Source organism: Procambarus clarkii, chromosome 49 (genome assembly GCF_040958095.1).
Source record: "Procambarus clarkii isolate CNS0578487 chromosome 49, FALCON_Pclarkii_2.0, whole genome shotgun sequence".
Taxonomy (NCBI): domain Eukaryota; kingdom Metazoa; phylum Arthropoda; class Malacostraca; order Decapoda; family Cambaridae; genus Procambarus; species Procambarus clarkii.
In genome coordinates, this window is record NC_091198.1 from 37,299,979 (window position 1) to 37,325,773 (window position 25,795).

A 25,795-nucleotide genomic window follows, 5' to 3' on the forward strand; every position below is an offset into this window, starting at 1 on the left:
GGGAATGATGGTCTGTGGATTCCTTCTCCGTACCCCTTACATATAAGCAAAAACATGCCTTCCTGTGGGTATAGAAACATTAACACAAATTATATCAGTAACTGATATTGTAGCCTTTTAAACAGAAAAGATTTGTACATACAAATACTTTTAAATTATCATTTATTTGTGGAAATGGCATTTACGTCATTAAATTGATACCTCAGCATCAAGTGTCCTGCAGTGGTCCAGTGGTAAAGTGTATATAAGTGATGCGTATTCTTGGAGTTGCGAGTTCAAACCCGGATTAAGCTATATATATATATATATATATATATATATATATATATATATATATATATATATATATATATATATATATATATATATATATATATATATATATATATATATATATATATATATATATACAACATGTTTTGTTTTGGTTGTTTGTTTTTGTATAAAGCCTCACACACTATATTAAGCGAGTTTGTTTTAAACATGACATACATATTAATTCATTTTACCAGGCCTTATTCCACACAACTCCGTGAATTTCCCGTGGAGCCAGCCAGCCAGCCAGCCAGCCAGCCAGCCAGCCAGCCAGCCAGCCAGCCATTCAAACAAAAACAAACGAAACAAAACAAAACAAAACAAAAAACATTATTGCCAACAGCATTTGGTGTTCCCAGGCGGTCACCCATCCAAGTACTAACCAAACCCAACGTTGCTTAACTTCGCTGATCGGACGAGAAGCGGTGTTCTCAACGTGGTATGGCCGTTGGCATGAGACTGCCTACACATTGTGGCTAATAACCAACTCTTTTTAGTCATCACGGCAGGATACGGACCTTCTTGTGGTGTCTTAATGGTAATTGTATCCTAACATATTTTTGTCTCCTTGGCATGGATATTTAACATCGTTTATTCAGTCTTGGGTTTATGTTCTTTCGCCATTTACAGACATTTTACATCTACCTACTTCCTCAGCCTACCCTGCCAATTTCTAATGAATTTGTGGATTTTCTTTTGTAATACATACATGTGTGTGCTCATCTGCTCTTCAGTTTTTATGATATTTGTCTCATCTGTCCTGCTTTATGATACTTTTACAAAGAACATGAACAAATGCTTCTATTTTAGAGAAGATATGGGATCCAGGTTTCGGAGCCGTAAAACCAACCGTCGTGATTGGTGGACGAGTTGCCAGGTTGCAGCTTCTGTACCGTGCCGGCACATAAATAGGTTCGGCTCAAGCGGCGGCAGCATCATTCCCCCGTGACTGTCTGAGCGTCTCTCATCACCTTGGTTATCTCATCATCATCATGGTAGAAGCAAAGCCTACCAAGAAGGCTGCGGCTGCTGCTGCTGTGGTGGCCACCACCAGGAAACCTCGCGTCCAGGTTGCTCACCCGAAAACTAGTCAAATGGTTCTAGCCGCGGTCGCAGCACTCAAAGACCGTAAGGGCTCGTCTCTACAAGCAATCAAGAAGTACGTTGTTGCCAACAACAAAGTCGAGGCTGCCAAGATCGCCATTTACATCCGAAGATTTCTCAAGAAAGCAGTGGCTGACGGCATTCTTGTTCAGACCAAGGGAAGTGGAGCTAGTGGATCATTCAAGCTGGCCGTAGCAGAGAAGAGGGCCGTTCTAACTCCCAAGAAAGCCACCACAACCAAGAAACCATCTACAGCAGCAAAGAAGGCCGTGGTAACTCCCAAGAAAGCCGCCACAAGCAACAAACCACCTACAGCCTTGAAAAAGAAGCAGCAGCAGCAGCTTGTTGTTGGGAACAAAAAGCCCAAAATAAAGAGAGCTTCAAAATCTCCCAAACCACCCAAGGCAAAGAAAGCTGTCAAGAAAACAACAAAGGCAAAATAAACGACGACATGCAAGCAGCATGAATACACATGACAATAAACATCCAGGCCTCCCCCCTCAGTGGAGGGGCCTCATATGATTCCAAAAAGAGTTTAGTTTTGTAGACAAATAAATCATTACTTTTGGGGTAGATTTACTCTGTATATTATATATATATATATATATATATATATATATATATATATATATATATATATATATATATATATATATATATACACATACATGGGTGAGGTGATATGGTACCAAAGTTTTGGGTGAGGTGATTGACATTTACACAAGATAAAACACGAACCAATGGGAATAAAAACATAAGAATGGAAGTAACTGCAGAAGGCCTATTGGCCCATAACACAAGCACTTCCTCTTGATGCTTCTATATTGGTTCGGAGTCTTGAAGCTATAATATATATATATATATATATATATATATATATATATATATATATATATATATATATATATATATATATATATATATATATATATATATATATATATATATATATATATATATGCACACAAAACTAAATAGTCTTGTTAGACAAATTGCCCCTATTAGAGGCAAGTTGACTAACAAGCCGAATGACTGCAATTGTTTTGAATTTGAGTTAAATCTAACATAGAAATGTAATCAAACCTAACCTAACCTATGCTAACCCAAGCTAAGCTAACCTAACCTAACCTAAGCTAACCCAAGCTAAGCTAAGCTAACCTAACCTAACCTAAGCTAAGCTAACCTAACCTAACCTAACCCAGCAATTCATGATCTTAATATAATACTGTTAATTGGATAAACCAATTTGGAAAGAAATGTTCGAAAATAACAAAATTAACTGTGCTTGTTAGGAAAATTGGGCCTTGCATACTTGTCCCAATAGTGTGGTTCTCGCTTTTAGGTACGACATAAACGTATACCTAAGTTGAGAGAGAAAAAGATTCGCACTCAAACATGCATATCGATTGCCAGTCCTGAATTCTGGGTAGATATTCGTGTCCTCCCTTTTCATTTACCATCATTTGGATACTATCAAAACAGCTCTGAGAAGGATAAAATGAATAAAACGGGTAGCTCACTCATGTAAAAAGGAAGAGTTGGGAAAGATCTCTCTCTCTCTCTCTCTCTCCCTCACCCCCCCCCCCCCACCACCACCAATGATCCTGCTCTGCTAGTATATAACGGAACAAACCTTCCCCCCCCCCCCCACCCCTCCCTCCCCAATCAGAGTCCCTTTAAGCATGCGAGGATAAAAAATAGATTTCATAAGACCCAATGTGCTAGCTGATATCAAAACAATTTATGTTATCGTCTATTAAGCCCTTCAGTAAAAAAGTATAGGGACCTAATTAGGTCCCGTTTTGAGGTGGTGGTGGGTGGAATCGATGGATTAGCCAAGCTCTTATCCGCCGAATCCGTAGAGGGTACGACCCTGGCGCTTCAGAGCGTACACCACGTCCATGGCAGTGACGGTCTTCCTCTTGGCGTGTTCCGTGTAGGTTACAGCATCACGGATGACGTTCTCGAGGAACACCTTCAGGACGCCACGGGTCTCTTCGTAGATGAGACCCGAAATACGCTTCACGCCGCCACGACGAGCTAAGCGACGAATAGCGGGCTTGGTGATGCCCTGGATGTTGTCACGTAGCACCTTACGATGACGCTTGGCGCCACCCTTTCCGAGTCCCTTGCCTCCCTTGCCGCGTCCAGTCATGGTGTTGAAGTTGTGTGAATAATAAAATTTCGGCACGATTTCCCCAGACTATATCCCGTCAAGCGGACGTACTTGTAGCATGGCAACTCCTAACTCCTGCCTGTCCTTACTTTATGCTTGTACTCGAGCAGAAACACGGCTTTCTCACAACGCTTTCAAAACTGCAGTTGCCTACTCGTCTGTTTCACGTCTCTGTGAAATGACTTTTGCACAAATCCAAAAAATAGAGCAAAATCAGCGATAATAGTGTTTGAGGTGAGCTGCCTGTTGGCTGCAGCCAGAGGAAGGAGGGGAGGGGCAACGGGGTGACGTAGGCGAGTCGAGCAGCCAATGGCGCTCGAGCAAGCGCCTCGAGACGGCGTATATAAGCAAAAATTTTTCGGCGCCGGCCATCACAAACCACAGTTGTTCACCATGGCTCGCACCAAGCAGACTGCTCGCAAGTCCACGGGAGGCAAGGCTCCTCGTAAGCAGCTGGCCACCAAGGCAGCACGCAAATCTGCTCCTGCCACAGGGGGCGTGAAGAAGCCTCACCGTTACAGGCCCGGAACGGTCGCCCTGCGTGAGATCCGTCGTTACCAGAAGAGCACAGAGTTGCTCATCAGGAAACTTCCCTTCCAGCGTCTGGTGCGCGAGATTGCCCAGGACTTCAAGACCGATCTTCGCTTCCAGTCGTCTGCCGTCATGGCTTTACAGGAGGCATCCGAGGCTTACCTGGTCGGTCTCTTCGAGGACACTAACCTCTGTGCCATCCACGCCAAGCGTGTCACCATCATGCCAAAGGACATTCAGCTTGCTCGCCGTATCCGTGGAGAGCGTGCATAAGCTAAAACGACCACCCTAGTATACACCAAACTCGGCCCTTCTCAGGGCCAAAATATCCTTCTAAGGAGATTTCAGACATTCCTAGCATCAGTCATATGAATTAACCTTCATCTATACATATAATAAATAAATAAATACAATAATTTAGGTGGCATACATACACTGTACACGTGATATCAATAAATCAAGTCATTTGTAGTACAACCTGTCCTCTTACAAACAAAACGCCGTCGCTTTTCATTCTTATGCACTGCCAAGGATCCTCCCCCCCCCCCTCCAAAAAAAAAAAAAAAAAAAATTGTCATACTGTACTAGAAATAAAAGCAGCTTGTATAAGTGACATACTGTCCTGTCCTGTTTTATTCTGTTTTTGGTCCTCTGGCTTAATCTGTTAAGTTAGGAGATGACATTTTAAATTAACCGTTTTCTTGACATTTTCAAACCTTAAGAGGGTGGCCTGCATAGTAATCCTAATGTGGAACATAACAATGAATCTCTAATCTCTAGAAAAAAGATACCGAGTGTTTATATGTGTGTTGAGAGAGAGAGAGAGAGAGAGAGAGAGAGAGAGAGAGAGAGAGAGAGAGAGAGAGAGAGAGAGAGAGAGAGAGAGAGAGAGAGAGAGAGAGAGAGAGAGAGAGAGAGAGAGAGAGAGACATGCAGAGACAGAGACAGAGACAGACAGACAGACAGACAGAGACTGAGAGAGAGAAACACACACAGACAGTTTCATAAATATTCTCATTTTATAGCTATTTGCTTTCAGTGACAGAGGTTTTTGTTATAATAGTATTGGTGTCTAACACTCACAATCTCTTTAGAAATTAAAGTGTGGCTCCAATGGAGCCGAGTTTGTTGGTTTGAGGCCAAGCCACCACCACAGGGCAGTAAGTAAGCCGTTTACTTGGAGGAGGTGTACTTGGTGACGGCCTTAGTGCCCTCAGAGACGGCGTGCTTGGCCAGTTCTCCGGGCAACAGGAGCCTTACAGCCGTCTGGATCTCCCGACTGGTAATGGTGGAACGCTTGTTGTAGTGGGCCAGGCGAGAAGCCTCGGCGGCGATGCGCTCGAAGATGTCGTTCACGAACGAGTTCATGATCGACATGGCTTTGGAAGAGATACCAGTGTCGGGGTGGACCTGCTTCAGCACTTTGTAGATGTAGATGCTGTAGCTCTCCTTCCTCCTGCGCTTCTTTTTCTTATCGCCCTTGGCAATGGCCTTCTGGGCCTTTCCGGCCTTCTTGGCAGCCTTTCCAGATGCCTTGGGTGGCATGATGATGCTCGTGCTGGCTGGCGTTGCGATACAATAATGAACTTTTGCGCGAGTCGAGCTTTCCTTTTATATCCCGCTCGCGACTCAGCTCAGAGCGGGTCGCGTGGCGGAGCGCGCTGATTGGTCAGTGGCGGACTCCCTTGATCCTGAGCGGGGTATATAACACGAAGCTCGATCTGCGGGCCGGCATAAAAGATAAAGATAAAGATAAAAGATAAAAGACTCGCCAGCCAGCAGCCGCCGTGAGCAGACGTGCTCCCAGGAGCTCCCGCCACCTACAGGAGAAACTGAGCGTTGGCTCCGCCCACCTCACTCAGGATTGGTGCGCCAGCGAGCCAATCACAGCCGGCCGGCCGCGTAGCAGCCAGCCACACTCACTGCCAGTCGACTACTAGCTCTCTCGGCGTCAAGACACGCCGGGGCACCTGTACTGTGTCTCAACCTAGCTCTACTGACGCTTACAGCAGTATGATGTCCTAATAAAATAACTACCCATCCTCATCCTTCATCCCACACCCCCTCCCCCCCCCCATTCCCCACCCTCTCCTCCCCATTCTCTCCCTGCCTGTACCAAGACACACCACACACACACTCACACAATACACAATGCATAACCTACTAATCATAGAATTAAGGAGTGAATAAGGCTGTCTTTCTAAACTGTTTCTACCTCTTGTATTTCGCCATTCCAAACGATCATTCCCGAGCGGTAGCCAAAACCGGGTTCTTGAAATTCTTGCGAAGGTTTGATCGGGCATCTAACAGCCTTGTAGCAGGCTTAGGCTATCGATAGGTTCAATTACCACCTTGTCTAGTAGCTCTAGTTGCCTAGCAACTAGAAGTTAGAGGCCTCGGCCTAACTAACACCCACCATCCACTTAGTCTACCTGGACACTTCACAGCACCCACCATAGTATAGATTAGATTAGGCTGCCTGGCCCACCAAGCTATGGCGACCAAAGTCAGATTCACAGACGAATCTGGCCGGGGTCGTACCCCAGCCCAACTACTTGAGGTGATCTACGAGGTCACCCAGATTACCTACAAAAATGTGTACAAAATAACGAATGGAGCCATCTTGTTGGTACCCAATGCAAACCTCCCAGACCTCCTTTCGTCAGACACCATGAACAAACTAAGGGAGAAGAATATCACTGTCTACCCCCCTGCCGAATTCCAAGCCCAGCGCACCATCTTTGTACATAGGATCCATGACATCATCATGGACCACTCAAATGATGAAATAATTGCAGAAATAGAGAGGAAAAACAGGGATGTCAAAATACTTCAGGCCCACAGATTCACAACCCAACGCAACAACCAAGTACTGAAACTTACTCTGGCTTCACCGGAGCAAGCAACGCAAGTCTGCACACAAGGCCTTTCTGCATTTGGCATCATGGCTGAACCTGACAAAATCCACCCACAGAGGTTTTACAAGCTCAAGCAATGCTTCAAATGCTTTCAGTATGACCACTATTCCAATGCATGTAACAATGGAACCCCCAAGTGCAGCAGGTGCACAGGGGAACACAGCTACAGGGAATGCACAAACCCAACACCCAAATGTGCTCTATGCAATGGTCCACACATTGCAATCTCGCATCTTTGTCCCCGCAGGCAAGAGGCAATCAAGCAATTGCATGAAACAGAGACAGCAGCCCGCCAACAGGCAGCTATTACCATCCCTGCCCCTCCTCCACCAGTAAATGCCTGGGGCATCCCTAACCAACAACAGGCCCAGTCGGTGGCCCAAGTGGGCCACCAAAGCACCCAACAACCCCATAACCCCACGGTTATACCAGAGCAAACCCAGAATCAAACACAACAGGCCCCAACACCTAACTCTCTTGCACCAAACCCCGATCCCAAGCCCAGCTTAGGGGCCGAACTCCTAACATTTGCTCAAATCCAATTTCCAGACAACCCAGTGAAGCTCCTAGGTTTCTGGAACTCACTTAGGAAAGACAATGGCCTACCCCCTGTCCATATGTCCGAGGACTCGCTTGCCTACTTGACTCCTAACATCACAACAACCGCCGGCCAGGCCCAAGCACAACCCAACAACCCCAACCCTAGTACTCCTCGCCCCCTGGCTTCAACCAACGCCCAGGAGACTCCAAACTCCCTGAACAACCCCGGCCCCTCCACCCCGACATTCTGGGAAACACCTATGTCCACCCTTCCTGAAACACTCCCACATCAGATCGTCCTCAAAGCTATCACAAACTCCCTTGCCATACGGAACCCCATCCGCCCTAGGAAATTTCGCTTCAAACATCGCAGCCCCACAACAATATATTCCACACAACGCTGCACCAAGAGGCCTAGGCCGAACAGCCGAACCCCATCCCCTGTGGACGGAGCAAGGGCAAGCAACCCCCACAACTCTTCACCAGAGAGCGACTCTAGCACCACGGATGTCGACATCATGAACAGCAGTGACACCGAGGACCCCCCAATGGCACAGCAACGGATGGTAAACCCCAAACCCAACCAATCCCCGACCGGAACCAGGAACAAGACACCTGGCTCAACAGCTTTACCCCCCTCCTCCACAAACAGAAGCGACCAAACCGAATGTAACAACATTGGCACTACAGCCAAACAAACACTTCCGTCTCATAGTCAATAATGGGGATCACAATCCTTCAGGTGAACATCAGACACTTCTTCAACAACAGATACCTTCTCACTCTGGAAGTAGCCAGACTTAACCCAGATGTAATCTTACTCAATGAAACAGCGGCCAGACAGGACCAGCACATCTCCATCTGGGGATATTCCACCAGGGAAGTCAACAGGGGTAGGTTCAGTGGGGTGGCAATACTAATAAGAAGAGGACTCTCCTACCGCCCCATCCTCGTAGAAGACGACAACTTTCTTGCAATAGAACTCACCACTTCACACGGCCCCCTCATCGTCTGCACCGCATATCTACCACCTAGACTGGCCTACCTCCCCTCCATCCCTCTGAACAAGCTGCTCGACAGGAATCTCCCCACTATCATCGCAGGAGACCTGAATGCCCACCATCAGGCCTTATTCAACGCACCTGCCAGGCCAGACCTCAAGGGCAGGCAGCTCTTCAATCTAATGCAAAACCGGGACCTCTCCTTCCAAGGCCCCCACTTTAAGACGTTCTTTGCGGGCAACCAGAGGGGCACCCCTGACATAGTGCTGACCAACAGAGATTGTGACCTGTTCCACTGCAGAGTAACCCCAGGCAAGAACGTGGGGTCGGACCACATCCCTGTGGTCACATCCCTCCAAGCAGCCCCCTTCAGATATGTGGCACCACCCAGGCCCAGACTGGGAACCATACGTGCCCGTGAATATGACACCTTCCTTGCTGACGACCCCATCATTGAGTTCGAGAACCTCCCAACCCAAACAATCGACCAAGCAGTAAACACCATCCACAACCGGATCCAGCTTGCAACCGAGGCCACTTGTGAAATATCCACCACAAGGACTTACCACCAATATAAGCCGACCCGAGAAATCAGAGGCAAAATGAATGAGTACCAGCGAGCCTGCCAAAGCCACTACCAAACTGGCCAGCCACCAGCGTTGACCCTACAAACACTCAGAAGGGAAACCATAGACCTTACGCTGACCCACAAGAGCCACATTTGGGGAACCCTGGTGAGACAGGCCAACCAGTACAAAAGGGAGCCGGCTACTTTCTGGCGCAAGATCAGACAGCTCCTGGGATCAGTTAACCCCAGCCTCACCCACCTTGTACACACATTCCTTGACGAAGATGAAGAGGAGCAGCAAGAAAAAATAGAAGACCCACAGGATCAGGCTGACCTCATGGGCGCAGTCTGGAAAAAGACACTCACAGCTTCAAACAGCAGAGCCTTCAACAACACTCACTTTGAACGTGTCAACCAATGGACAACAGAAAATGCCGCCTCCCTTAACAGCACCCCTCTGATTGACCTGACAACCCTAGAAGACGACCACCCTCTAACAAGACCCATAACTATGCTAGAGATGAGAGGAGTCATCAAAAGCACCAGAGATAAGGCCCCTGGACCATCAGGGATCAAAGCGCTGCAGATCAAACTTCTACCAGGCAATCTTATGCAATCCATACTCAACCTATTCAACGCTATGCTGGCATCGGGTCACATTCCTGTAGCATTCAAGTCAGCCAAGATGATATTCATTCCCAAACCCAAGAAAGACCCCCACCAACCTGGCAACTACCGACCAATCTCCCTCTTAGACACGATAGGCAAGTGCTTTGAAAAAATCATGTCAAACCGTCTTAACTACTACATGGAGTACAACAACCTCTTCACAGAAAAGCAGTTTGGCTTTCGAGCACATAGATCAACCCAGCACGCAATTAACATCATCTACGACGCCGTAAGCTCAATTCGAAAGCAAAAACAGGTAGCTTTGATTGCAACGAGGGACGTACACAAGGCCTTCGACAGCCTGTGGCACGATGGTCTTGTGTACAAATTAGCAGACTTACCAGCGCAAAACTGGACCCTCCTCAGGCTGATCAGAAATTTCCTTAAGAATAGGCAAGTTACCCCCAGCTTCAAGGCAAAAGAGGCCGCAGCCTTCACCCCAACAGCTGGAGTCCCCCAAGGATCATGCTTGAGCCCGGTTCTCTTCAACATCTTTGTAAATGACCTACCCCAACCAGAGTATAGGGACACCATTATCGTACAATTTGCGGACGACGTAACACACGTAATAACATCTAACCCTAGCATCCAAGCGGCCAAGCATGCAACTGTAACCCGTAAGGCAAACGTAGAACTAGCAAGGACTGCTAACTGGGAAAGGAAATGGAGGATCACCACTAACCCAGAAAAGATCCAATTAAGCACTGTCGGCTGTATGGCCTTCTCTATTGAAAATGAGGGGGGAATAAGAATCAGGGGTGATCCCATAGCCATCTCAAACTCCAACACAGTGCTCGGTTACAACTTCAACAGGCTACTCAACTCCTCCCAGTACGTATCCCAGAAGACAGCGATGGCCCGGGGCTCACTGGAGAGGCTCTTCCGTTTCAACCAAGCCCCATCCCACATCAAGCTCCACCTGTACAGAATGATCATAAGGCCTAGCTTGGAATACCCCTACGTTCCCCTGAACCTCACCAACAAATCCAACATGTTGAAGATTCAACGAGTACAAAACAAAGCACTTCGCTTTGCAGAGGGCCTGACTCTGAGGGACAGGGTAAGAACTGACCTGATCCATGAGACGCTCAACATGAAGCCAATGAACATTAGGCTCAGCTACCTGGCCAGAAGACAGCTGTACCGTATGAAGAACATGTATGTCCCAGACCCAGAAGATCCCTTCGTAGCAGAAAACACCACCAGCGACTACGAGATCCACGAACCACCACACAGAACCAGAAGAATCACTCTCCAACAAAAAGTGATCAGACATATCCATGATGAGGCCTTCCCAAGCCCTCAGATACTAAGCGGTCTGCCAGACGATCCAGATGAGTGGCCCATCCCGGACCCAATCTACACCAAATGAAGAATAAAGAAAGAAAGAAAAAAAAAAAAATAACAAAATAAAAAAATAAAAATAAAAAAAATAAAAAAAAATAAATAAATAAATTAAAAAAAAAAAAAAAAAAAAAAAAAAAATAATAAAAAAAAAAAAAAAAAAAATATATAAATAAATAAAACACCTACAAAAAAAATATAAAACCAAAAAACCATTTGTCGTGGCGGCAGAAGTGTAACTACCCTGATGTTTCTAAGATTAGCCTCCTTCAGCCAACTCCATCGGCTCTAGTGCTTTAGGACACCAACAAGGTCACAAACACTAGCCACCCCAGCCAATGTACTGACAACCCAACATAACACATACGCAAACAAACAACACATACAAAAATGTCAACCCATGGTGGACAGGCCACCGAACTTTCAAACCTCCTCTCTCTCTACACCCGCATCCTCTTCCTGAATTTCATCTCCCCATCCCTCTACCTCCCCCATCCTTTCCATTCCCTATGGACATCAATCCAATCCAATCCAATCCAATCCGGCATAAAACACCACAAACCCACAACAGCAGCAGCAATGTCAGGACGCGGCAAGGGAGGCAAAGTGAAGGGCAAGTCAAAGTCTCGCTCCAGCAGGGCCGGACTTCAGTTCCCCGTGGGCAGAATTCACCGTCTGCTGCGTAAAGGCAACTACGCCGAACGCGTCGGTGCTGGCGCTCCTGTCTACCTGGCAGCCGTCATGGAATACCTCGCTGCCGAAGTTCTGGAGCTCGCCGGTAACGCCGCACGTGACAACAAGAAGACCCGTATCATCCCACGTCACTTGCAGTTGGCCATCCGCAACGACGAAGAACTCAACAAACTTCTGTCTGGCGTAACCATTGCACAGGGAGGTGTTCTTCCAAACATTCAGGCAGTTCTTTTGCCAAAGAAGACAGAGAAGAAGTAAGCACTTCTGCCACCCACCACGACAAATACCATAACCAGGCTCCATCCGGAGCCACACACACTTTAATAGAGAGATTCAAGTAGACAATCAACTTTCAAACATTAATAATAACATTTATATTGATTTCATTTGGAATGTGTACATAACAAACAAACAAAACAAAATTATAGGGGATATTCAGCATCACTTGGAATATTAACCAATCATATAAATCCAATATATATTTTATATTTTACTTTAAGCGAGGAATTCATATTCTATCAATTTTTAATCATACAAATGAACAAAAGCAATTCTTCACTAGACGTAATGAATGAATAAATGATCAAGGTTTTAATGTGTTTCATGAATAAATATATATATATATATATATATATATATATATATATATATATATATATATATATATATATATATATATATATATATATATATATAATATAATATAATATAATATATTATAATACTTGTGAACCAGAATATGTTTGAGCAGCAGCGATCGTGCCATTGGCCGAAGTGCAACAATTCAAATAATTTAAAGGGCCTGCTCGGGTATATAAGAGAGGCTGGGAGACTGGGGCCGGTGGTGGGTGATGGGTGATGAGTGATGGTGTGGTGTGGTGTGGTGTTGTTAAGAGTTGATTTACGGCCAGCCAGCCAGCTGCAGCCAAGGCAGGGCAGGGCAAGGCAAGGCAAGGCAAGGCAAGGCAAGGCAAGGCAAGGCAAGGCAAGGCAAGGCAAGGCAAGGCAAGGCAATAACAGGACAGGACAGGCAAGGCAAGGCAAGCAGGCGGGCGGGCAGGCGGGCGGGCGGGCGGGCAGCCAGCCAGCCAGCCAGCCAGCCAGCCAGGCAGGCAGGCAGGCAGGCAGGCAGGCAGGCAGGCAGGCTGGCAGGCAGGCAGGCAGGCAGGCAGGCAGGCAGGCAGGCAGGCAGGCAGGCAGCCAGCCAGCCAGCCAGCCAGCCAGCCAGCCAGCCAGCCAGGCAGGCAGGCAGGCAGCCAGCCAGCCAGCCAGCCAGCCAGCCAGCCAGCCAGCCAGCCAGCCAGCCAGCCAGCCAGCCAGCCAGCCACTCCCACTTTGTATTTATATGCATTCAATTTATATTCAAACATTATATATGTTAAGGGCCTAGTTTTAGTGTTTATTTTAAAAATGACAAACATCGAGTCGTTTTACCAGTCCTTTAGCGTTAACGGTGATGCATTTTAAAACTGAACAGAAATCACCTTTTCTGGATATATCAAATATCGAATCCGCTTAATGTGCCTACAATTCAATCATTCAAAAAATACATAATTTACATCATGCCTTTTCATAGAACAGACAATAAGATTTGAGACAATAAGAACTTTAGTTTTATAACTAAAGTTGCACAATTATACCAACTCTATGGTGGCTGGGTGGTAAGGTGTGTGGCTGGTGTTTTGGAAGTCGCGAGTTCAAACGACCCAATGGGAGTACTTTTTTTTTTTTTATGCCATACAATCTTCCTAGTACTATTATGTAGGTTTGTGTGTGTGTGTTTTTATTCATTCTTTGGTTTTATAGATGACATACATATTGACTCCTTTTACCGGTCCTTAATTAGGCTCTGGGGAAGCAATGGTGGTGGTGGTGGTGCATTTAAAACTAAACCAAAAATCACCAGTTCTGGACGCGTCAAATATCATATCCGCTTAATGTGTCTACAACCTAATTACTTAAAACTACACTATTTAATTCATTCATATCATGTGCATATTGGTCATTATGCTCATACAACCGACATAACAATTTATTTTCATTATTAGAATCATACATTTCATCAAGTAATACAGATACAAAGAGATTTTCTTTCTGAGAAGACCGTTAGTATTGGCTGGCTGGCAGGCAGGCAGGCAGGCAGGCAGGCATTTGAGGGTTATTATTTCGCCTGTTGATTGGGGGGAGGGTTGATGTGTTAGGGGGTTTTCGGTTAGGTGTGGTGGTGGTGATTGGTGGTGGTGGTGATTGGTGGTGATTGGTGGTGAGTAGTGGTGAGTAGTGGTGGTGGTGGTGGTGGTGGTGGTGGTGGTGGTAGTAGTAGGTGGGAGGGGGGGGGGGGGGGGGGAAGGGGAATGATGGTCTGTGGATTCCTTCTCCGTACCCCTTACATATAAGCAAAAACATGCCTTCCTGTGGGTATAGAAACATTAACACAAATTATATCAGTAACTGATATTGTAGCCTTTTAAACAGAAAAGATTTGTACATACAAATACTTTTAAATTATCATTTATTTGTGGAAATGGCATTTACGTCATTAAATTGATACCTCAGCATCAAGTGTCCTGCAGTGGTCCAGTGGTAAAGTGTATATAAGTGATGCGTATTCTTGGAGTTGCGAGTTCAAACCCGGATTAAGCTATATATATATATATATATATATATATATATATATATATATATATATATATATATATATATATATATATATATATATATATATATATATATATATATATATATATACAACATGTTTTGTTTTGGTTGTTTGTTTTTGTATAAAGCCTCACACACTATATTAAGCGAGTTTGTTTTAAACATGACATACATATTAATTCATTTTACCAGGCCTTATTCCACACAACTCCGTGAATTTCCCGTGGAGCCAGCCAGCCAGCCAGCCAGCCAGCCAGCCAGCCAGCCAGCCAGCCATTCAAACAAAAACAAACGAAACAAAACAAAACAAAACAAAAAACATTATTGCCAACAGCATTTGGTGTTCCCAGGCGGTCACCCATCCAAGTACTAACCAAACCCAACGTTGCTTAACTTCGCTGATCGGACGAGAAGCGGTGTTCTCAACGTGGTATGGCCGTTGGCATGAGACTGCCTACACATTGTGGCTAATAACCAACTCTTTTTAGTCATCACGGCAGGATACGGACCTTCTTGTGGTGTCTTAATGGTAATTGTATCCTAACATATTTTTGTCTCCTTGGCATGGATATTTAACATCGTTTATTCAGTCTTGGGTTTATGTTCTTTCGCCATTTACAGACATTTTACATCTACCTACTTCCTCAGCCTACCCTGCCAATTTCTAATGAATTTGTGGATTTTCTTTTGTAATACATACATGTGTGTGCTCATCTGCTCTTCAGTTTTTATGATATTTGTCTCATCTGTCCTGCTTTATGATACTTTTACAAAGAACATGAACAAATGCTTCTATTTTAGAGAAGATATGGGATCCAGGTTTCGGAGCCGTAAAACCAACCGTCGTGATTGGTGGACGAGTTGCCAGGTTGCAGCTTCTGTACCGTGCCGGCACATAAATAGGTTCGGCTCAAGCGGCGGCAGCATCATTCCCCCGTGACTGTCTGAGCGTCTCTCATCACCTTGGTTATCTCATCATCATCATGGTAGAAGCAAAGCCTACCAAGAAGGCTGCGGCTGCTGCTGCTGTGGTGGCCACCACCAGGAAACCTCGCGTCCAGGTTGCTCACCCGAAAACTAGTCAAATGGTTCTAGCCGCGGTCGCAGCACTCAAAGACCGTAAGGGCTCGTCTCTACAAGCAATCAAGAAGTACGTTGTTGCCAACAACAAAGTCGAGGCTGCCAAGATCGCCATTTACATCCGAAGATTTCTCAAGAAAGCAGTGGCTGACGGCATTCTTGTTCAGACCAAGGGAAGTGGAGCTAGTGGATCATTCAAGCTGGCCGTAGCAGAGAAGAGGGCCGTTCTAACTCCCAAGAAAGCCACCACAACCAAGAAACCATCTACAGCAGCAAAGAAGGCCGTGGTAACTCCCAAGAAAGCCGCCACAAGCAACAAACCACCTACAGCCTTGAAAAAGAAGCAGCAGCAGCAGCTTGTTGTTGGGAACAAAAAGCCCAAAATAAAGAGAGCTTCAAAATCTCCCAAACCACCCAAGGCAAAGAAAGCTGTCAAGAAAACAACAAAGGCAAAATAAACGACGACATGCAAGCAGCATGAATACACATGACAATAAACATCCAGGCCTCCCCCCTCAGTGGAGGGGCCTCATATGATTCCAAAAAGAGTTTAGTTTTGTAGACAAATAAATCATTACTTTTGGGGTAGATTTACTCTGTATATTATATATATATATATATATATATATATATATATATATATATATATATATATATATATATATATATATACACATACATGGGTGAGGTGATATGGTACCAAAGTTTTGGGTGAGGTGATTGACATTTACACAAGATAAAACACGAACCAATGGGAATAAAAACATAAGAATGGAAGTAACTGCAGAAGGCCTATTGGCCCATAACACAAGCACTTCCTCTTGATGCTTCTATATTGGTTCGGAGTCTTGAAGCTATAATATATATATATATATATATATATATATATATATATATATATATATATATATATATATATATATATATATATATATATATATATATATATATATATATATATATATATATGCACACAAAACTAAATAGTCTTGTTAGACAAATTGCCCCTATTAGAGGCAAGTTGACTAACAAGCCGAATGACTGCAATTGTTTTGAATTTGAGTTAAATCTAACATAGAAATGTAATCAAACCTAACCTAACCTATGCTAACCCAAGCTAAGCTAACCTAACCTAACCTAAGCTAACCCAAGCTAAGCTAAGCTAACCTAACCTAACCTAAGCTAAGCTAACCTAACCTAACCTAACCCAGCAATTCATGATCTTAATATAATACTGTTAATTGGATAAACCAATTTGGAAAGAAATGTTCGAAAATAACAAAATTAACTGTGCTTGTTAGGAAAATTGGGCCTTGCATACTTGTCCCAATAGTGTGGTTCTCGCTTTTAGGTACGACATAAACGTATACCTAAGTTGAGAGAGAAAAAGATTCGCACTCAAACATGCATATCGATTGCCAGTCCTGAATTCTGGGTAGATATTCGTGTCCTCCCTTTTCATTTACCATCATTTGGATACTATCAAAACAGCTCTGAGAAGGATAAAATGAATAAAACGGGTAGCTCACTCATGTAAAAAGGAAGAGTTGGGAAAGATCTCTCTCTCTCTCTCTCTCTCCCTCACCCCCCCCCCCCCACCACCACCAATGATCCTGCTCTGCTAGTATATAACGGAACAAACCTTCCCCCCCCCCCCACCCCTCCCTCCCCAATCAGAGTCCCTTTAAGCATGCGAGGATAAAAAATAGATTTCATAAGACCCAATGTGCTAGCTGATATCAAAACAATTTATGTTATCGTCTATTAAGCCCTTCAGTAAAAAAGTATAGGGACCTAATTAGGTCCCGTTTTGAGGTGGTGGTGGGTGGAATCGATGGATTAGCCAAGCTCTTATCCGCCGAATCCGTAGAGGGTACGACCCTGGCGCTTCAGAGCGTACACCACGTCCATGGCAGTGACGGTCTTCCTCTTGGCGTGTTCCGTGTAGGTTACAGCATCACGGATGACGTTCTCGAGGAACACCTTCAGGACGCCACGGGTCTCTTCGTAGATGAGACCCGAAATACGCTTCACGCCGCCACGACGAGCTAAGCGACGAATAGCGGGCTTGGTGATGCCCTGGATGTTGTCACGTAGCACCTTACGATGACGCTTGGCGCCACCCTTTCCGAGTCCCTTGCCTCCCTTGCCGCGTCCAGTCATGGTGTTGAAGTTGTGTGAATAATAAAATTTCGGCACGATTTCCCCAGACTATATCCCGTCAAGCGGACGTACTTGTAGCATGGCAACTCCTAACTCCTGCCTGTCCTTACTTTATGCTTGTACTCGAGCAGAAACACGGCTTTCTCACAACGCTTTCAAAACTGCAGTTGCCTACTCGTCTGTTTCACGTCTCTGTGAAATGACTTTTGCACAAATCCAAAAAATAGAGCAAAATCAGCGATAATAGTGTTTGAGGTGAGCTGCCTGTTGGCTGCAGCCAGAGGAAGGAGGGGAGGGGCAACGGGGTGACGTAGGCGAGTCGAGCAGCCAATGGCGCTCGAGCAAGCGCCTCGAGACGGCGTATATAAGCAAAAATTTTTCGGCGCCGGCCATCACAAACCACAGTTGTTCACCATGGCTCGCACCAAGCAGACTGCTCGCAAGTCCACGGGAGGCAAGGCTCCTCGTAAGCAGCTGGCCACCAAGGCAGCACGCAAATCTGCTCCTGCCACAGGGGGCGTGAAGAAGCCTCACCGTTACAGGCCCGGAACGGTCGCCCTGCGTGAGATCCGTCGTTACCAGAAGAGCACAGAGTTGCTCATCAGGAAACTTCCCTTCCAGCGTCTGGTGCGCGAGATTGCCCAGGACTTCAAGACCGATCTTCGCTTCCAGTCGTCTGCCGTCATGGCTTTACAGGAGGCATCCGAGGCTTACCTGGTCGGTCTCTTCGAGGACACTAACCTCTGTGCCATCCACGCCAAGCGTGTCACCATCATGCCAAAGGACATTCAGCTTGCTCGCCGTATCCGTGGAGAGCGTGCATAAGCTAAAACGACCACCCTAGTATACACCAAACTCGGCCCTTCTCAGGGCCAAAATATCCTTCTAAGGAGATTTCAGACATTCCTAGCATCAGTCATATGAATTAACCTTCATCTATACATATAATAAATAAATAAATACAATAATTTAGGTGGCATACATACACTGTACACGTGATATCAATAAATCAAGTCATTTGTAGTACAACCTGTCCTCTTACAAACAAAACGCCGTCGCTTTTCATTCTTATGCACTGCCAAGGATCCTCCCCCCCCCCCCCCCAAAAAAAAAAAAAAAAAAAATTGTCATACTGTACTAGAAATAAAAGCAGCTTGTATAAGTGACATACTGTCCTGTCCTGTTTTATTCTGTTTTTGGTCCTCTGGCTTAATCTGTTAAGTTAGGAGATGACATTTTAAATTAACCGTTTTCTTGACATTTTCAAACCTTAAGAGGGTGGCCTGCATAGTAATCCTAATGTGGAACATAACAATGAATCTCTAATCTCTAGAAAAAAGATACCGAGTGTTTATATGTGTGTTGAGAGAGAGAGAGAGAGAGAGAGAGAGAGAGAGAGAGAGAGAGAGAGAGAGAGAGAGAGAGAGAGAGAGAGAGAGAGAGAGAGAGAGAGAGAGAGAGAGAGAGAGACATGCAGAGACAGAGACAGAGACAGACAGACAGACAGACAGAGACTGAGAGAGAGAAACACACACAGACAGTTTCATAAATATTCTCATTTTATAGCTATTTGCTTTCAGTGACAGAGGTTTTTGTTATAATAGTATTGGTGTCTAACACTCACAATCTCTTTAGAAATTAAAGTGTGGCTCCAATGGAGCCGAGTTTGTTGGTTTGAGGCCAAGCCACCACCACAGGGCAGTAAGTAAGCCGTTTACTTGGAGGAGGTGTACTTGGTGACGGCCTTAGTGCCCTCAGAGACGGCGTGCTTGGCCAGTTCTCCGGGCAACAGGAGCCTTACAGCCGTCTGGATCTCCCGACTGGTAATGGTGGAACGCTTGTTGTAGTGGGCCAGGCGAGAAGCCTCGGCGGCGATGCGCTCGAAGATGTCGTTCACGAACGAGTTCATGATCGACATGGCTTTGGAAGAGATACCAGTGTCGGGGTGGACCTGCTTCAGCACTTTGTAGATGTAGATGCTGTAGCTCTCCTTCCTCCTGCGCTTCTTTTTCTTATCGCCCTTGGCAATGGCCTTCTGGGCCTTTCCGGCCTTCTTGGCAGCCTTTCCAGATGCCTTGGGTGGCATGATGATGCTCGTGCTGGCTGGCGTTGCGATACAATAATGAACTTTTGCGCGAGTCGAGCTTTCCTTTTATATCCCGCTCGCGACTCAGCTCAGAGCGGGTCGCGTGGCGGAGCGCGCTGATTGGTCAGTGGCGGACTCCCTTGATCCTGAGCGGGGTATATAACACGAAGCTCGATCTGCGGGCCGGCATAAAACACCACAAACCCACAACAGCAGCAGCAATGTCAGGACGCGGCAAGGGAGGCAAAGTGAAGGGCAAGTCAAAGTCTCGCTCCAGCAGGGCCGGACTTCAGTTCCCCGTGGGCAGAATTCACCGTCTGCTGCGTAAAGGCAACTACGCCGAACGCGTCGGTGCTGGCGCTCCTGTCTACCTGGCAGCCGTCATGGAATACCTCGCTGCCGAAGTTCTGGAGCTCGCCGGTAACGCCGCACGTGACAACAAGAAGACCCGTATCATCCCACGTCACTTGCAGTTGGCCATCCGCAACGACGAAGAACTCAACAAACTTCTGTCTGGCGTAACCATTGCACAGGGAGGTGTTCTTCCAAACATTCAGGCAGTTCTTTTGCCAAAGAAGACAGAGAAGAAGTAAGCACTTCTGCCACCCACCACGACAAATACCATAACCAGGCTCCATCCGGAGCCACACACACTTTAATAGAGAGATTCAAGTAGACAATCAACTTTCAAACATTAATAATAACATTTATATTGATTTCATTTGGAATGTGTACATAACAAACAAACAAAACAAAATTATAGGGGATATTCAGCATCACTTGGAATATTAACCAATCATATAAATCCAATATATATTTTATATTTTACTTTAAGCGAGGAATTCATATTCTATCAATTTTTAATCATACAAATGAACAAAAGCAATTCTTCACTAGACGTAATGAATGAATAAATGATCAAGGTTTTAATGTGTTTCATGAATAAATATATATATATATATATATATATATATATATATATATATATATATATATATATATATATATATATATATATAATATAATATAATATAATATATTATAATACTTGTGAACCAGAATATGTTTGAGCAGCAGCGATCGTGCCATTGGCCGAAGTGCAACAATTCAAATAATTTAAAGGGCCTGCTCGGGTATATAAGAGAGGCTGGGAGACTGGGGCCGGTGGTGGGTGATGGGTGATGAGTGATGGTGTGGTGTGGTGTGGTGTTGTTAAGAGTTGATTTACGGCCAGCCAGCCAGCTGCAGCCAAGGCAGGGCAGGGCAAGGCAAGGCAAGGCAAGGCAAGGCAAGGCAAGGCAAGGCAAGGCAAGGCAAGGCAAGGCAAGGCAAGGCAAGGCAATAACAGGACAGGACAGGCAAGGCAAGGCAAGCAGGCGGGCGGGCAGGCGGGCGGGCGGGCGGGCAGCCAGCCAGCCAGCCAGCCAGCCAGCCAGGCAGGCAGGCAGGCAGGCAGGCAGGCAGGCAGGCAGGCTGGCAGGCAGGCAGGCAGGCAGGCAGGCAGGCAGGCAGGCAGGCAGGCAGCCAGCCAGCCAGCCAGCCAGCCAGCCAGCCAGCCAGCCAGGCAGGCAGGCAGGCAGCCAGCCAGCCAGCCAGCCAGCCAGCCAGCCAGCCAGCCAGCCAGCCAGCCAGCCAGCCAGCCAGCCAGCCAGCCACTCCCACTTTGTATTTATATGCATTCAATTTATATTCAAACATTATATATGTTAAGGGCCTAGTTTTAGTGTTTATTTTAAAAATGACAAACATCGAGTCGTTTTACCAGTCCTTTAGCGTTAACGGTGATGCATTTTAAAACTGAACAGAAATCACCTTTTCTGGATATATCAAATATCGAATCCGCTTAATGTGCCTACAATTCAATCATTCAAAAAATACATAATTTACATCATGCCTTTTCATAGAACAGACAATAAGATTTGAGACAATAAGAACTTTAGTTTTATAACTAAAGTTGCACAATTATACCAACTCTATGGTGGCTGGGTGGTAAGGTGTGTGGCTGGTGTTTTGGAAGTCGCGAGTTCAAACGACCCAATGGGAGTACTTTTTTTTTTTTTATGCCATACAATCTTCCTAGTACTATTATGTAGGTTTGTGTGTGTGTGTTTTTATTCATTCTTTGGTTTTATAGATGACATACATATTGACTCCTTTTACCGGTCCTTAATTAGGCTCTGGGGAAGCAATGGTGGTGGTGGTGGTGCATTTAAAACTAAACCAAAAATCACCAGTTCTGGACGCGTCAAATATCATATCCGCTTAATGTGTCTACAACCTAATTACTTAAAACTACACTATTTAATTCATTCATATCATGTGCATATTGGTCATTATGCTCATACAACCGACATAACAATTTATTTTCATTATTAGAATCATACATTTCATCAAGTAATACAGATACAAAGAGATTTTCTTTCTGAGAAGACCGTTAGTATTGGCTGGCTGGCAGGCAGGCAGGCAGGCAGGCAGGCATTTGAGGGTTATTATTTCGCCTGTTGATTGGGGGGAGGGTTGATGTGTTAGGGGGTTTTCGGTTAGGTGTGGTGGTGGTGATTGGTGGTGGTGGTGATTGGTGGTGATTGGTGGTGAGTAGTGGTGAGTAGTGGTGGTGGTGGTGGTGGTGGTGGTGGTGGTGGTAGTAGTAGGTGGGAGGGGGGGGGGGGGGGGGGGAAGGGGAATGATGGTCTGTGGATTCCTTCTCCGTACCCCTTACATATAAGCAAAAACATGCCTTCCTGTGGGTATAGAAACATTAACACAAATTATATCAGTAACTGATATTGTAGCCTTTTAAACAGAAAAGATTTGTACATACAAATACTTTTAAATTATCATTTATTTGTGGAAATGGCATTTACGTCATTAAATTGATACCTCAGCATCAAGTGTCCTGCAGTGGTCCAGTGGTAAAGTGTATATAAGTGATGCGTATTCTTGGAGTTGCGAGTTCAAACCCGGATTAAGCTATATATATATATATATATATATATATATATATATATATATATATATATATATATATATATATATATATATATATATATATATATATATATATATATATATATATACAACATGTTTTGTTTTGGTTGTTTGTTTTTGTATAAAGCCTCACACACTATATTAAGCGAGTTTGTTTTAAACATGACATACATATTAATTCATTTTACCAGGCCTTATTCCACACAACTCCGTGAATTTCCCGTGGAGCCAGCCAGCCAGCCAGCCAGCCAGCCAGCCAGCCAGCCAGCCAGCCAGCCATTCAAACAAAAACAAACGAAACAAAACAAAACAAAACAAAAAACATTATTGCCAACAGCATTTGGTGTTCCCAGGCGGTCACCCATCCAAGTACTAACCAAACCCAACGTTGCTTAACTTCGCTGATCGGACGAGAAGCGGTGTTCTCAACGTGGTATGGCCGTTGGCATGAGACTGCCTACACATTGTGGCTAATAACCAACTCTTTTTAGTCATCACGGCAGGATACGGACCTTCTTGTGGTGTCTTAATGGTAATTGTATCCTAACATATTTTTGTCTCCTTGGCATGGATATTTAACATCGTTTATTCAGTCTTGGGTTTATGTTCTTTCGCCATTTACAGACATTTTACATCTACCTACTTCCTCAGCCTACCCTGCCAATTTCTAATGAATTTGTGGATTTTCTTTTGTAATACATACATGTGTGTGCTCATCTGCTCTTCAGTTTTTATGATATTTGTCTCATCTGTCCTGCTTTATGATACTTTTACAAAGAACATGAACAAATGCTTCTATTTTAGAGAAGATATGGGATCCAGGTTTCGGAGCCGTAAAACCAACCGTCGTGATTGGTGGACGAGTTGCCAGGTTGCAGCTTCTGTACCGTGCCGGCACATAAATAGGTTCGGCTCAAGCGGCGGCAGCATCATTCCCCCGTGACTGTCTGAGCGTCTCTCATCACCTTGGTTATCTCATCATCATCATGGTAGAAGCAAAGCCTACCAAGAAGGCTGCGGCTGCTGCTGCTGTGGTGGCCACCACCAGGAAACCTCGCGTCCAGGTTGCTCACCCGAAAACTAGTCAAATGGTTCTAGCCGCGGTCGCAGCACTCAAAGACCGTAAGGGCTCGTCTCTACAAGCAATCAAGAAGTACGTTGTTGCCAACAACAAAGTCGAGGCTGCCAAGATCGCCATTTACATCCGAAGATTTCTCAAGAAAGCAGTGGCTGACGGCATTCTTGTTCAGACCAAGGGAAGTGGAGCTAGTGGATCATTCAAGCTGGCCGTAGCAGAGAAGAGGGCCGTTCTAACTCCCAAGAAAGCCACCACAACCAAGAAACCATCTACAGCAGCAAAGAAGGCCGTGGTAACTCCCAAGAAAGCCGCCACAAGCAACAAACCACCTACAGCCTTGAAAAAGAAGCAGCAGCAGCAGCTTGTTGTTGGGAACAAAAAGCCCAAAATAAAGAGAGCTTCAAAATCTCCCAAACCACCCAAGGCAAAGAAAGCTGTCAAGAAAACAACAAAGGCAAAATAAACGACGACATGCAAGCAGCATGAATACACATGACAATAAACATCCAGGCCTCCCCCCTCAGTGGAGGGGCCTCATATGATTCCAAAAAGAGTTTAGTTTTGTAGACAAATAAATCATTACTTTTGGGGTAGATTTACTCTGTATATTATATATATATATATATATATATATATATATATATATATATATATATATATATATATATATATATATATATATACACATACATGGGTGAGGTGATATGGTACCAAAGTTTTGGGTGAGGTGATTGACATTTACACAAGATAAAACACGAACCAATGGGAATAAAAACATAAGAATGGAAGTAACTGCAGAAGGCCTATTGGCCCATAACACAAGCACTTCCTCTTGATGCTTCTATATTGGTTCGGAGTCTTGAAGCTATAATATATATATATATATATATATATATATATATATATATATATATATATATATATATATATATATATATATATATATATATATATATATATATATATATATATATATATATATATGCACACAAAACTAAATAGTCTTGTTAGACAAATTGCCCCTATTAGAGGCAAGTTGACTAACAAGCCGAATGACTGCAATTGTTTTGAATTTGAGTTAAATCTAACATAGAAATGTAATCAAACCTAACCTAACCTATGCTAACCCAAGCTAAGCTAACCTAACCTAACCTAAGCTAACCCAAGCTAAGCTAAGCTAACCTAACCTAACCTAAGCTAAGCTAACCTAACCTAACCTAACCCAGCAATTCATGATCTTAATATAATACTGTTAATTGGATAAACCAATTTGGAAAGAAATGTTCGAAAATAACAAAATTAACTGTGCTTGTTAGGAAAATTGGGCCTTGCATACTTGTCCCAATAGTGTGGTTCTCGCTTTTAGGTACGACATAAACGTATACCTAAGTTGAGAGAGAAAAAGATTCGCACTCAAACATGCATATCGATTGCCAGTCCTGAATTCTGGGTAGATATTCGTGTCCTCCCTTTTCATTTACCATCATTTGGATACTATCAAAACAGCTCTGAGAAGGATAAAATGAATAAAACGGGTAGCTCACTCATGTAAAAAGGAAGAGTTGGGAAAGATCTCTCTCTCTCTCTCTCTCTCCCTCACCCCCCCCCCCCCACCACCACCAATGATCCTGCTCTGCTAGTATATAACGGAACAAACCTTCCCCCCCCCCCCCCACCCCTCCCTCCCCAATCAGAGTCCCTTTAAGCATGCGAGGATAAAAAATAGATTTCATAAGACCCAATGTGCTAGCTGATATCAAAACAATTTATGTTATCGTCTATTAAGCCCTTCAGTAAAAAAGTATAGGGACCTAATTAGGTCCCGTTTTGAGGTGGTGGTGGGTGGAATCGATGGATTAGCCAAGCTCTTATCCGCCGAATCC

At 44.6% G+C, this 25,795-nt stretch overlaps 3 non-coding genes across 3 annotated transcripts; all 3 read right to left on the reverse strand.

The window, feature by feature from the left end:
- Positions 1-649: 649 nt before the first annotated feature.
- On the reverse strand, positions 650-768 carry LOC138351489 (5S ribosomal RNA). Its single transcript, XR_011222464.1, has one exon. It is a non-coding gene; the product is annotated as a 5S ribosomal RNA (ribosomal RNA).
- Positions 769-14,842: 14,074 nt separating this feature from the next.
- LOC138351490 (5S ribosomal RNA) lies at positions 14,843-14,961 on the reverse strand. Its single transcript, XR_011222465.1, has one exon. It is a non-coding gene; the product is annotated as a 5S ribosomal RNA (ribosomal RNA).
- An 8,201-nt stretch (positions 14,962-23,162) lies between these two features.
- On the reverse strand, positions 23,163-23,281 carry LOC138351492 (5S ribosomal RNA). The gene has a single exon (XR_011222467.1). It is a non-coding gene; the product is annotated as a 5S ribosomal RNA (ribosomal RNA).
- Positions 23,282-25,795: the final 2,514 nt, after the last annotated feature.